The sequence below is a fragment of the Bos taurus genome, chromosome 6, assembly GCF_002263795.3.
Source record: "Bos taurus isolate L1 Dominette 01449 registration number 42190680 breed Hereford chromosome 6, ARS-UCD2.0, whole genome shotgun sequence".
Taxonomy (NCBI): domain Eukaryota; kingdom Metazoa; phylum Chordata; class Mammalia; order Artiodactyla; family Bovidae; genus Bos; species Bos taurus.
Window position 1 is genome coordinate 63,525,430 of NC_037333.1, and position 15,188 is coordinate 63,540,617.

The following is a 15,188-nucleotide window of genomic DNA, read 5'->3' on the forward strand; positions in this document are numbered from 1 at the left end:
TCTGCATCATGAAGATCTTTTTTGTATAGTTCTTCTATGTATTCTTGCCACCTCTTCTTAATATCTTTTGCTTCTGTTAGGTCCATACCATTTCTGTCTTTTATTAAGCCCATCTTTGCATGAAAATATTCCCTTGGTATCTCTAATTTTCTTGTAGAGATCTCCAGTCTTTCCCATTCTATTGTTTTCCTCTATTTCTTTGCACTGATCACTGAGGAAGGCTATTCTTTGGAATTTTCAAATGGGTATATCTTTCCTTTTCTCCTTTGCTTTTGGCTTCTCTTCTTTAAACAGCTATTTGTAAGGCCTCCTCAGACAGCCATTTTGCTTTTTTGCAATTTTTTTCTTGGGGTTGGTCTTGATCCCTGTCTCCTGTACAGTGTCACGAACCTCCATTCCTAGTTCATCAGGCTTCTGTCTATCAGATCTCATCCCTTAAATCTATTTCTCACTTCCAGTGTATAATCATAAGGGATTTGATTTAGGTCATACCTGAATGGTCTAGTGCTTTTCCCTACTTTCTTCAATTTAAGTCTGAATTTGGCAATAAGGAGTTCATGATCTGAGCCACAGTCAGCTCCCAGACTTGTTTTTGCTGACTGTATAGAACTTCTCCATCTTTGGCTGCAAAGAATATAATCAATCTGATTTCGGTATTTATCATCTGGTGATGTTCATGTATAGAGTCTTCTCTTGTGTTGTTGGAAGAGGGTGTTTGCTATGACCAGTGTGTTCTCTTGGCAAAACTCTATTAGCCTTTGCCCTGCTCAGTTTGTACTCCAAGGTCAAATTTGCCTGTTACTCCAGGTGTTTCTTGACTTCCTACTTTTGCATTCCAGTCCTCTATAATGAGAAGGACATCTTTTTTGGGTGTTAGTTCTAAAAGGTCTTGTAGGTCTTCATAGAACCGTTCAATTTCAGCTTCTTCAGCATTACTGGTTGGGGCATAGACTTGGATTACTGTGATACTGAATGGTTTGCTTTGGAAACAAACAGAGATCATTCTGTCATTTTTGAGATTGCATCCAAGTACTGCATTTCGGATTCTTTTGTTGACCATGATGGCTACTCCATTTCTTCTGAAGGATTCCTGCCAGCAGTAGTAGATATAATGGTCATCTGAGTTAAATTCACCCATTCCAGTCCATTTTAGTTCACTGATTCCTAGAATGTCAACATTCACTCTCGCCATCTCTTGTTTGACCACTTCCAATTTGCCTTGATTCCTGTCCATTCTGAAGGAGATCAGCCCTGGGATTTCTTTGGAAGGAATGATGCTAAAGTTGAAACTCCAGTACTTTGGCCACCTCATGTGAAGAGTTGACTCATTGGAAAAGACTCTGATGCTGGGAGGGATTGGGGGCAGGAGGAGAAGGGGACAACAGATGATGAGATGGCTGGATGGCATCACTGACTCGATGGATGTGAGTCTGAGTGAACTCCAGGAGTTGGTGATGGACAGAGAGGCCTGGCGTGCTGTGATTCATGGGGTCGCAAAGAATCGGACATGACTGAGTGACTGGACTGAACCGGACTGATTCATCCAATTTTTTCATTCTGGAATCCAGCCAGGAAACTGTGCAGAAAAGATATTCCTTCAGGATGTGTATGGTTAGAGGTGACCATGGTCCTTTTGTCCACTGACTTGTTTGGTTGCTCTGTCCCCACCCACACCATCTTCTCCTGTGCAGAAGAATCAGTTTATCCTCGCTGGTCCCCCAGGATTAACATTCTAGATGATGATTTTTCTTATTTTCTTCCAGAATCTACTCAGAGAAACAGAATTCTATTATAAAATTGGTTGTTTTAGATTTCTTCAGAAAACAAATTTTAGGAAAAGAACTGTGTCATTTTTGAGATCAGCTACTGATGAGCAGCGCAAAATTTTCTTTGAGACATTTATTCAAAGTGATATATTCAAAGTCAAAGTATTTTTAGGATAAATTCTGTTGTGTTAGTTTTAAATATATAAACAACACATTAATTGCATTGCCTTTGTTAATAATTAAAATTTTTCAGATAAATCTAAGTCTCCCTCAACATGGCTGCAATATTGGCCCTCTGCATCCTTCAGAACTAACTAGAGAACTAAGAAATTACTTCTCATGTGTCTCCCCTAGTGTCTTTTCCTCATATTTGAATTGCGTTTAAATATACACATGTGTATGTGTGTGCACTCAGTCGCTCATTCATGTCCAACTCTGCAGCCCCATGGATTGTAGCCTGCCAGGCTCCTCTGTCCATGGAACTTTCCAGACAAGAAAACTGGAGTGCACTGCCATTTCCTACACCAGGGTTATCTTCCCAGGCCTAGGGATCAAACCTATGTCTCTTGCATCTCCTATATTGGCAGGCAGATTCTTTACCACTGCGCAACATGGGAAGCCTCTGCATAATTATACATAACTGTAGGAAATGCAAAGCATTGTTTTTCTTGTTTTTTAACCTTTTATTTTATGTTGGAGTATAGCCAATTAACAATGTTGTGAATTAGTTTCATGTGGACAGCAAAGGGACTCAGCCATATGTACACATGGATCTGTTCTCCACTAAACTCCCCTTTCATCCGGGCTGCCACGAAACATTGAACACAGTTCCCTGTGCTGTATAGTAGGTACTTGTTGGTTATCCATTTTAAATATAATGGTGTTTACATGTCCATCCCAAACTCTCTTACTGTCCCTTCTTCTCATCCTTCCCCTTCGCCCCTGACAGTCATAGTTCATTCTCTAGGTCTGTGAGTCTGTTCCTGTTTTGTAAATAAGCTTGTTTGTGTTATTTCTTTTTAGATTCCCCATATAAGGGATGTCATATGATATTTCTTGTCTTTCCGACTGACTTCACTCAGCATGACAATCTCTAGGTCCATCCGTGTTGCTGCAAATGGCATTATTTCATCCTTTTTAATGTCTGAGAAATATTCCACTGTATATATGTACCACATCTTCTTTAAATGTTTTTTTTTTAACACTTTTTAAAATTCCTTGCCTTTCATATACTTAATAATATAGCTTAAAGGTCTCTTTATGCTATAACATAAAGAATAACCTCATTCTTATCTATTATACTGTATTCTAAATAGAGTATCCTCTTCTCTACTAATTGACATTCAGGTTATTCCTAATTTTTACTGTTACAAATAAAACCACACTAAACATCCTTGACTATGCCTTCTGAAATTGAAATGCCAGTGTTTTCCCAGAATGTATATGGAAAATTAAAAATGGAAGATTATAGGGTACACATAGTCTCACTTATAACAGATATTGCTAAATTTCCCCATGAAGTTACTATCACAGATAATATTCAATTAGCAATGCTCATTTTCCACAGTCTTTGTAACATATGGTATAAAATTTAAATTTTTGTAAGTTTTAAAAGTGAAAAATGATTTCAGGTTAACTCTTACTACTTTTCCCAGAGTGAGGTAGTCATAATAAAAATCCTCTTTAAAATAATTTTATGTGATGCATTAAGTAAATTTCAAACTGATATAAAGTTTTTTTTTTTTTTTTTAATTTCCATTTTAACTGTATCACACAGTCAGATGGCCTTATTCAGGGACTGTTTTAAGACATTCTCTTTAGGGCACTACTCTCTCCCCTCCCTGCAGTAGGACTGTTAATTGGTTTTTGAATCTGATTACTGATACAAATTGATCAACAGTAAAAGCACTGAGCAATTTATTTCATTTTCACAGTCCACTGCCAAGAAAAACAGCTGATAAGTTCCCATGAAACTAAAAGATTGTCCAAGCTCCTAAAAAGCAAGCCAAAAAAGAGAAATACCTAAGCAGACATATTTGACACCTTGTTAAAGAAGCCATTCCTTAGAGTCAGGTTTGGGATGATGGGCAGAGTCTGAGCAGATTCAGCCTCTCACTGCCCCTTGTGTTGTATAATACAGAGCTATCTGCTTTTACTCTGGATAAAAGCTAGAGGTGAGCTTTAGGGCCTGTCAATGCCTAGGCTTGAACAATCAAATCAAGTTATTTTTAGCACCAGGGATACAAGCACAGTGCTGTGATAATGATAAGGAGACCCAGTAGCCCAGAGAGTCAGGCTTTTGAGCAGGAATAAAAAGAGAAAACCCATCTCAATAAAGAGTGTCAGGTAAAAATGTCCTGAACTCTTCATTATCCACAGCAGCCAGTGCAGAGAAGTAGTGGACTCTGAAGTGTGTTCAATGGACAAAAATTCTCATTGTGTGTTGTATGTATCCCAGATAAAAGAAAGACGCATTTTATAAAGGAAGGTGCTTTTCATTTAATGAATGAATGATGTGGCAGCATGGTTTCATGATTAAAATTGTAAAAGTGTTAGTTGCTCAGTCATTCAGATTCTCTGCAACTCCATGGACTGTAGCTCAAAAGGCTCTTCTGTCCATAAATTTCTCTAGGCAAGAATACTGGAATGGATAGCCATTCCCTTCGCCAGGGAATCTTCCTGACTCAGGGATCAAACCTGGATCTCTTCTATTGCAGGTGAATTCTTTCTGGGAACCATCCAGAAATTGACTCCAAAATAGTATATAAGCATATATATGTCATGTATCCTATCCATATGGTTTTGCATAAGAATTAGTCTCTTTAATGTTTTGATTTATTCATGTGTAAATGGAGTTACTAATATGTCACTGACAACCTCATAGGGCTATGAGAGTCAGAGAGTGATGACATGTAAATGTCGTGTTGGGAAACCTCTATAGTTATGGATTCTTTCATTTATTAATCTATTCAGCAAATAGTCATTAAGTATATAGTATGTTCCAGGAATGCACACACACATATATTTTAATATAGATGATCAATTTGGATAAATGGTGGAAAGGAATGTGGGCTCTTCACTATTATGTTGGCCTGTGGCAAGGATCCTTATTCTAGAGGATAAACTCAGGCTAATGGAAGAGAACATTTAAAACAAGTGCAATAAATGCAAAAGAAACAAAAGAGACCATAGCAAAAATCAACAAAACCAAAAGCTGGTTCTTTGAAAGGATAAATAAAATTGACAAACCATTAGCCAGACTCATCAAGAAACAAAGGGAGAAAAATCAAATCAACAAAATTAGAAATGAAAATGGAGAGATCACAACAGACAACACAGAAATACAAAGGATCATAAGAGACTACTATCAACAATTATATGCCAATAAAATGGACAACGTGGAAGAAATGGACAAATTCTTAGAAAAGTACAACTTTCCAAAACTGGACCAGGAAGAAATAGAAAATCTTAACAGACCCATCACAAGCATGGAAATTGAAACTGTAATCAAAAATCTTCCAGCAAACAAAAGCCCCGGTCCAGACGGCTTCACAGCTGAATTCTACCAAAAATTTAGAGAAGAGCTAACACCTATCCTGCTCAAACTCTTCCAGAAAATTGCAGAGGAAGGTAAACTTCCAAACTCATTCTATGAGGCCACCATCACCCTAATACCAAAACCTGACAAAGATGCCACAAAAAAAGAAAACTACAGGCCAATATCACTGATGAACATAGATGCAAAAATCCTTAACAAAATTCTAGCAATCAGAATCCAACAACACATTAAAAAGATCATACACCATGATCAAGTGGGCTTTATCCCAGGGATGCAAGGATTCTTCAATATCTGCAAATCAATCAATGTAATACACCACATTAACAAATTGAAAAATAAAAACCATATGATTATCTCAATAGATGCAGAGAAAGCCTTTGACAAAATTCAACATCCATTTATGATAAAAACTCTCCAGAAAGCAGGAATAGAAGGAACATACCTCAACATAATAAAAGCTATATATGACAAACCCACAGCAAACATTATCCTCAATGGTGAAAAATTGAAAGCATTTCCTCTAAAGTCAGGAACAAGACAAGGGTGCCCACTTTCACCATTACTATTCAACATAGTTTTGGAAGTTTTGGCCACAGCAATCAGAGCAGAAAAAGAAATAAAAGGAATCCAAATTGGAAAAGAAGAAGTAAAACTCTCACTATTTGCAGATGACATGATCCTCTACATAGAAAACCCTAAAGATTCCACCAGAAAATTACTAGAAATAATCAATGACCATAGTAAAGTTGCAGGATATAAAATCAACACACAGAAATCCCTTGCATTCCTATACACTAATAATGAGAAAACAGAAAGAGAAATTAAGGAAACAATTCCATTCACCATTGCAACGGAAAGAATAAAATACTTAGGAATATATCTACCTAAAGAAACTAAAGACCTATATATAGAAAACTATAAAACACTGGTGAAAGAAATCAAAGAGGACAATAATAGATGGAGGAATATACCATGTTCATGGATTGGAAGAATCAATATAGTGAAAATGAGTATACTCCCCAAAGCAATTTACAGATTCAATGCAATCCCTATCAAGCTACCAACAGTATTCTTCACAGAGCTAGAACAAATAATTTCACAATTTGTATGGAAATACAAAGAACCTCGAATAGCCAAAGCGATCCTGAGAAAGAAGAATGGAACTGGAGGAATCAACCTACCTGACTTCAGGCTCTACTACAAAGCCACAGTTATCAAGACAGTATGGCACAAAGACAGAAATATAGATCAATGGAACAAAATAGAAAGCCCAGAGATAAATCCACGCACATATGGACACCTTATCTTTGACAAAGGAGGCAAGAATATACAATGGATTAAAGACAATCTCTTTAACCAATGGTGCTGGGAAAACTGGTCAACCACTTGTAAAAGAATGAAACTAGAACACTTTCTAACACCATACACAAAAATAAACTCAAAATGGATTAAAGATCTAAACGTAAGACCAGAAACTATAAAACTCCTAGAGGAGAACATAGGCAAAACACTCTCTGACATACATCACAGCAGGATCCTCTATGACCCACCTCCCAGAATATTGGAAATAAAAGCAAAAATAAACAAATGGGACCTAATTAACCTTAAAAGCTTCTGTACATCAAAGGAAACTATTAGCAAGGTGAAAAGACAGCCTTCAGAATGGGAGAAAATAATAGCAAATGAAGCAACTGACAAACAACTAATCTCAAAAATATACAAGCAACTCCTACAGCTCAACTCCAGAAAAATAAACGACCCAATCAAAAAATGGGCCAAAGAACTAAATAGACATTTCTCCAAAGAAGACATACAGATGGCTAACAAACACATGAAAAGATGCTCAACATCACTCATTATCAGAGAAATGCAAATCAAAACCACTATGAGGTACCATTTCACACCAGTCAGAATGGCTGCAATCCAAAAGTCTACAAATAATAAATGCTGGAGAGGGTGTGGAGAAAAGGGAACCCTCTTACACTGTTGGTGGGAATGCAAACTAGTACAGCCACTATGGAGAACAGTGTGGAGATTCCTTAAAAACCTGGAAATAGAACTGCCTTATGATCCAGCAACCCCACTGCTGGGCATACACACCGAGGAAACCAGAAGGGAAAGAGACACGTGTACCCCAATGTTCATCACAGCACTGTTTATAATAGCCAAGACATGGAAGCAACCTAGATGTCCATCAGCAGATGAATGGATAAGAAAGCTGTGGTACATATACTCAATGAAGTATTACTCAGCCATTAAAAGAATACATTTGAATCAGTTCTAATGAGGTGGATGAAACTGGAGCCTATTGTACAGAGTGAAGTAAGCCAGAAGGAAAAACATAAATACAGTATACTAACGCATATATATGGAATTTAGAAAGATGGTAACAATAACCCGGTGTACGAGACAGCAAAAGAGACACTGATGTATAGAACAGTCTTAGGGACTCTGTGGGAGAGGGAGAGGGTGGGAAGATTTGGGAGAATGGCAATGAAACATGTAAAATATCACGTAGGTAACGAGTTGCCAGTCCAGGTTCGAAGCACGATGCTGGATGCTTGGGGCTGGTGCACTAGGACGGCCCAGAGGGATGGTATGGGGAGGGAGGAGGGAGGAGGGTTCGGGATGGGGAACACATGTATACCTGTGGTGGATTCATTTTGATATTTGGCAAAACTAATACAATTATGTAAAGTTTAAAAATAAAATAAAATTAGAAAAAAAAAAATAAAACAAGTGCATACAGACAAATTTAAGTTGTTTGAGCTACTGGGCCTGAGAGTTTAAGGGGACAGAGGCAGAGCAGCAATTCTGTGGCAAAAAGAGCATGTAAAATACCTTAGGCAAATAATTATTAACTGGGAAACTCCTTGAGCTTTTCTTATTTATTTTTGTGGTAAATTCCAACTCATGTAAAATAAGACATGTTTATAGTAAAATTTAGCATATCTGTTCTAAAAGTTTTCATTTTAGAAAAAAATAGCCAGGTGGCACAGTGATAAAGAATCTACCTACCAAGGCAGGAGATGTCAAAGATGTGGGTTCAGTCCTTAAGTTGGGAAAATTCCCTGGAGGAGGAAATGGCAACCCACTCCAGTATTCTATCTGGAGAATTCCATGGATAGAGGAGCCTGGTGAGTTACAGTCCATGGGGTTGCAAAGAGTTGGACACGACTGAGCACACACAACCAACATAAATATCTACAATATCTACAAGTAGAAAAGCTGGCTTAAAACTCAACATTCAAAAAGCTAAGATCATGGCATCCAGTCCCATCACTTTATGGCAGATAGAAAGGGAAAAAGTCACAGTGACAAATTTATTTTCTTGAGCTTCAAAATCACTGTGGACAGTGACTGCAGCCATGAAATTAAGATGTTCCTTGGAAGAAAAGCTATGATGAACCGAACCGAGACAGCATATTAAAAAAGCAGAGATGTCACTTTGCTGACAAAGTCCATCTAGTCAAAGGTATGTTTTTTTCCAGTAGTCAAGTAGAGATGTGAAAATTTGGACCATAAAGAAGGCTGAGTACCGAAGTATTGATGCTTTCAAATTGTAGTGCTGGAGAATTCTGTGAGTCCCTTCGACAACAAGGAGATCACAGTGGTCAATCCTATAGCAAATCCACTCTGAGTATTCATTGGAAGGGCCGATGTTGAAGCCTGAATACCTTGGCCACATGATGCAAAGAGCTGACTCATTGGAAAAGACCCTGATGTTGGAAAGATTGAAGGCAAAAGAAGAGAGTGGCAGAGGATGGTCAGATAGCATCACTGACTCAGTGGACATGAATTTGAGCAAACTCTGGGAGATAGGGAAGGACAGAGAAGCCTGGCGTGATTCAGTACGTGGGGTCACAAAGAGTTGGAGATGACTTAGCGACTGAACAACATCTGCTATATTTCTCCTGTTAACAAGTATTAAAGTTATTTTAATATCTGCAAAATGTTCAATAGAGTTTATCTAAATCCAAAGCTCACTTAAACATTTATCTAGTCCTGAATATTTGAGTAGTTTCAAGTTCTTATTGGAAAAGACCCTGATGCTGGGAAAGATTGAAGGCAGGAGGAGAAGGGTATGACAGAGGATAAGATGGTTGGATGACATCGCCAACTAGATGGACATGAGTCTGAGCAAGCTGTGGGAGTTGGTGATGGACAGGGAAGCCTGGTGCACTGTAGTCCATGGGGTCACAAAGAGTTGGACATGACTGACTGAACTGAACTGACTGAAGTTATTAATAATGTAAATCATGCTGTCATACATCGCCATTACTGTATATTTATGTTTGTGTTTATATTCAATTTGTCATTGACAATCAATTCCAAGAAATTTAATTGCTAGATTAGAAATAACAAGAATTCTTGATAAATATCACCAAGTTGCCTCCAGAAATAATGTACAAATTTATATGTATACCAGTAATGTTTTTGTTTTCACATATTTAACAATAGGAGGTAATTGTCTATTTTAAAATTCTTTGCCATTATGATAGTCTTCCAAATATATCCTCTCCTTGAATTGCAATTTATTGGATTAAATGACTGAATTTTAATTAACTTTTTGACTTACAAAAGCTGTGCATAATGTAGAAAACTTTTAATTTGGAACTAATTCTACACTAGTGAAAGCACCACACAAATCTATGTCATAAACATATACACATGTGTAAAAATTTCTTCCCACTTTAAATTTATAAATTTTAAAAATAAGAAGTGTTAACATCAGATTTACATTCCTAGCAAATTGTTAAGTATGCAATATATTGTTAACTATAGGCAATATGCTATAAATTCTAGGATTTCATCTTCTCTAAACAAAACTTTATACTCCTTGTTTAGTATCTCCCCATCTACTCCAATTCCCAGCCCTTGTAAACCCCAATTCTACTCTCTGCTTTGATGAATTTCATTATTTTAGATTCCTTGTAAAAGTGGTATTTGTCCTCTTGTGTCTGACGTATTCCATTTAGCATAATATCCTCCAGGGTCATCCACGTTGTAACAAATGACAGAATTTCGTTTTTCATGTAAGAATATTCCAATTTATTTACCCATTGATGGACATTTAGATTATTTCAACATCTTGGCCATTGTGAATAGTGCTGCAATGAACATGGAGGTCTTAACATGTTTTTGAAACTGATTTCTGTTGTTTTGGGTAAGTATTAATACTTAGTGGGATTGTGGGATATGGTTACATTTTTATTGTTTTAAGGACAGCAGGCTTCCTCAGTGGCTCAGCAGTAAAGAATTTGCCTCCAATTCAGGAGATGCAAGAGATTCAGATTCCATCCCTGGGTGGGGAAGATTCCCTGGAGGAGAGTAACCCAGTCCAGTATCCTTGCCTGGAGAATCCATGGACAGAGGAGCCTGGTGGGCTACAGTCCATAGAGTCAGACAGAGTCAGACATGACTGAAGTGACTTAACATGTGCACACTGTACTCTCTTCCAGTTTGCAGTCCCACCAACAGTTTCTACCCATTCTTTCCAAAATTTGTTGTTAATTTAGTAGCCATCCTAACAGGTACTCCAGGAGTTGGTGATGGACAGGGAGGCCTGGCGTGCTGCATTCATGGGGTCACAAAGAGTCGGACATGACTGAGTGACTGGACTGAACTGAACTGAACAGGTACAAGATGATAAAATGGCTCACTGTGACTTTGATTTGCATTGCCTAATGATTTTGGACATTGAACACATTTTCACATGTTTGGTATTTGTCATCTTTGGAGAAATGTCTATTCAGTTCCTTTGCTCATTTTTGAATTAATGTTTGCTATTGAATTGTAGGTGTTCTTTATGTATTTTGGGCGTTATTCCTTTGTCAGATACACAGTTTATTAATATTTTCTCCCATTCTATAGGTTATCTTTTCATTTTGTTGATTGTTTTGTTTGCTGTGCAGAAGCTTTTTAATCTGACACAATCACACTTGTATTTTTGCTTTTGTTATCTGTGTTTCGATGTCATATTCTATAAATCACTGTCAATGCCAGTGTTAAGCTTTTTATTTTAGGAATTTTAGGCCTTAAATTTAAAGCCCAATTTCTGGTTTTACATTTAAGTCGTTAATTCGAGTTTATTAGTAGTAGTAGTAGTATGATGTGAGATATCCACTTTTCCCATCATCACTGATTTAAGAGAGTCTCTTTCCCCATTGTGTATGCTTGGCACCATTGTGAAAAATGAGTTTGCTGAATATGCCTAGGTTTATTTCTGGGCTCTCTGTTAAGTTCCATTTGGTCTATATGTCTGTTTTTACTCTAGCACTATACGATTTTGATTACTGTAGCTTTATGCTACATGATAAAATTAGGAAGTGTGATTCTTCTGGCTTTGTTCTTCTATCTCAAGGTTTTTATTGTACTTTGGCCATGCAGGGTTTCTTGTGATTCTATATGAAGTTTAGGATTTTTATTTCTCTTTCTGTTAAGAATACCATTGCAATTTTAATGGGAATAACAGTGACTCTTTTGATCATTTTGGTAAACAGGGACATTTTAAAAATATTAATTTTCCCAACATTCAGAAAACGAAGATCATGGCATCCAGTCCCACCACTTCATGGGAAATAGATGAGGAAACAGTGGAAACAGTGTCAGACTTTATTCTTCTGGGCTCCAAAATCACTGCAGATGGTGACTGCAGCCATGAAATTAAAAGACGCTTACTCCTTGGAAGGAAAGTTATGACCAACCTAGATAGCATACTCAAAGCAGAGACATTACTTTGCCAACAAAGGTCCGTCTAGTCAAGGCTATGGTTTTTCCTGTGGTCATGTATGGATGTGAGAGTTGGACTGTGAAGAAGGCTGAGCGCTGAAGAATTGATGCTTTTGAACTGTGGTGTTGGAGAAGATGCGAGGAGATCCAACCAGTCCATTCTAAAGGAGATCAGCCCTGGGATTTCTTTGGAAGGAATGATGCTAAAGCTGAAACTCCAGTAGTTTGGCCACCTTATGCGAAGAGTTGACTCATTGGAAAAGACTCGGATGCTGGGAGGGATTGGGGGCAGGAGGAGAAGGGGACGAGAGAGGATGAGATGGCTGGATGGCATCACTGACTCGATGGACGTGAGTCTGAGTGAACTCCGGGAGTTGGTGATGGACAGGGAGGTCTGGCGTGCTGTGATTCATGGGGTCGCAAAGAGTCAGACATGACTGAGTGACTGAACTGAACTGAACTGAACTGACTGAATTTTTCCAATCCATGAACATTTATTTGTGAAGAGAGGCTGATTTTCCCCATATTTATTGTGCTTGTATATGTTCTTTTGTGATCTGTTACTTTTCTACTTTTCTTTCTGCTATTCATAATGTTACTATTTATGAGTCCTATACAGATGGAAGTTTTTAACATTTTCTTGTGCTGCATTGGCAGAAAAAAGTATTATTTATTGATTTGTGGTATTAAAAATTGGGAAAGAAGGGGATATTTGATAAATGGTGATGATAAATTATTTTGGAAAAAGTTCAGGGAGAAAAGGTTTGGAGCGAGTGTTAAACCATTACTTGTACATTCATAAACGTTCACTTCAGGTGGATTGAAGAGGCAAATGTAAACAATATATTAAATTTAAAAGAAATCATGGAGTAATATCTCTGATTTCAAACTTGTGAAATCACTTTTAAGCATAAAGACAATGAAATTTGTAAATAAAGTTAAGATTTGGCCATAAAAATATCAATAAATAAAACCTATAATATAGAGTTAATATCCTTAAAAAAGATTACCAAGAGGGAATGACTGACTCTACATGTAAATACATGCTAATAGTGGGTGGAATTAAACAACATAAAAATACTAACTTTTTAATGGAGTCCACACTTGAATCTTATGTTTTAAACTGCAGAACCATTTTTGTAGTAAGATATAATGCAAATAAAATTGGAATTTCATATATAAGAATATATATGAATCAGTTTAAATCCTTACTACAATCCTTTTCAAGTAAATGTGTTTGTATTTTGGTGGTATTTTATTAAAGAATGATGCTGCTTTCCTAATTGGCATGGGTTTACTTCCAGAGAGTCCTTCTATTCAGCCTCTCTTGAGCTGAAGCCCAAGCAGCAGTACCTACTATGGAGTCCACACTAATGTCGTCCATGTCGTCTGATGACTCGTGACCAGAGCACCAGTCTCTTTCTTAGGCTCAGGGCTGCTGGTCCTAACTGCACATTAGAGCACCACATCTGGATGTCATACTGTAAAGTAATATGTGCCAAACAGAGTGATCAATCTCCCTCTCCTCCTTAGTTATCCCCTCTCTCGGTTAGTGATATCATTGATCACCTAGATACCTGTTCTTGTGTCATTCTGCACTCCTCCTTGTTTGTCATTGTGCAGATCTAATTATTTCTCAATCATTTGTGAGTTCACTTTAGAAATACTGCTAATTTTCTTCTTCATTTCTTAATAGTATTTGTCTAGTTCAGGTTCTTCTTATTGATCACCTAACTCTTCCAATAACTTGCTAATTTGTCTTTTTATCTCTTTCCCTTATTCTAAAATCTAGTTAGATGCTAAAAAATTGTCTGTAAAGCAACCCTCCATGTATATTCTGGAACATTTTACAACTATGAAGGCAGTTTTAAGAAAATATAGTCTTTATGCATCTCATTCAAACCTCCATATCCTATCACACACACATTTTTTTTTTTTTAATCTTGGAAATTGCAAGTGTTTCCCTAAGTGGAAGTAGCTTTTCCAAGTAACATATAGAAATGTAATAAAGCAATGACTGGGTGCTTGCCAGTGATCGTGGGTGAAGGACAAGAAGAAGGAAACATGAAAGGAGAATTAATATTCTTCACTCCTTTCTTCTACCTCCTGTTCAGCTTGCTCTCATCTCCTTTCTCTTTTTCTTGATCTTAACTCTTTAGATCAAGGAACATGACTGACTTTACTCAGTACACTGGCAAGGGATATAAACATAAACTCACTGAAATTTAACCAAATATGGATCAAGCATCAGAATGAACCACTAAAACCAAGTAAGTCTTTTACTTATAAATTGTCTTATCTTTAGATTTGCCATAATCAAGTACTACACAGATACAACTTCCCTTAAATAAGATTTTCTTTCTCTCCCCAAAGTAAGGAACCTTTGTATTTTTCATAAAACTGAGATCACAGTGATTTTTGATGTTGATTGTTGAGTAATTATGGGTTCATCATTGTAGTGAAATGTTGGGACAAATGCCTAATTAAAGCTAATGAAATTATTTATCCATTGAAGGGAACAAAATGTTTAGCAATTCCTCTTTGACATCAGTGTACCCATCATGATTCTGAGTGAGGTTATCAGGAGAACAAAGACGGAGTATATATTTAAATATAATCATTCTATCAAATAATATATTTTCTTAATTATAAAGTCTTTGATTTACAAATAAAATTCTTCATAAACTAAACAACCAATTTGTCATATACTAGGTATAATTAAAATGAAATTTTCAATAATCTTTATACTGGACATTTTTCTTGATAATTTTATTACCAAAGAAATTTTTAACTATCTCACATGGAATTTTTTGAGATCCAAAATCTAGACTTTCATAAGTACATATCTATTTGATTTTAAAAAAGTGAAAATTTCCTTTAGAATAAGACTTAGAAATAATAGAGATTGATCTTATTGAAGTATTTTTGCTTAGTGTGTTTCTAAAATATTTTTTTTGGACAGCTACCCTGTGAACACTGAAGAACTTGTGGCACTAACTCTAAAGTATTTAAAGGAAGGAGGTTCCCCCTGTCTATAATAATTGACCTTTGGTGTGGTCTTAGAAGAACAAGGCTGAACTGTCCTTTACTTTTGTTCTTTGAGTCTCATGTGCTTATCATGATCATGACAG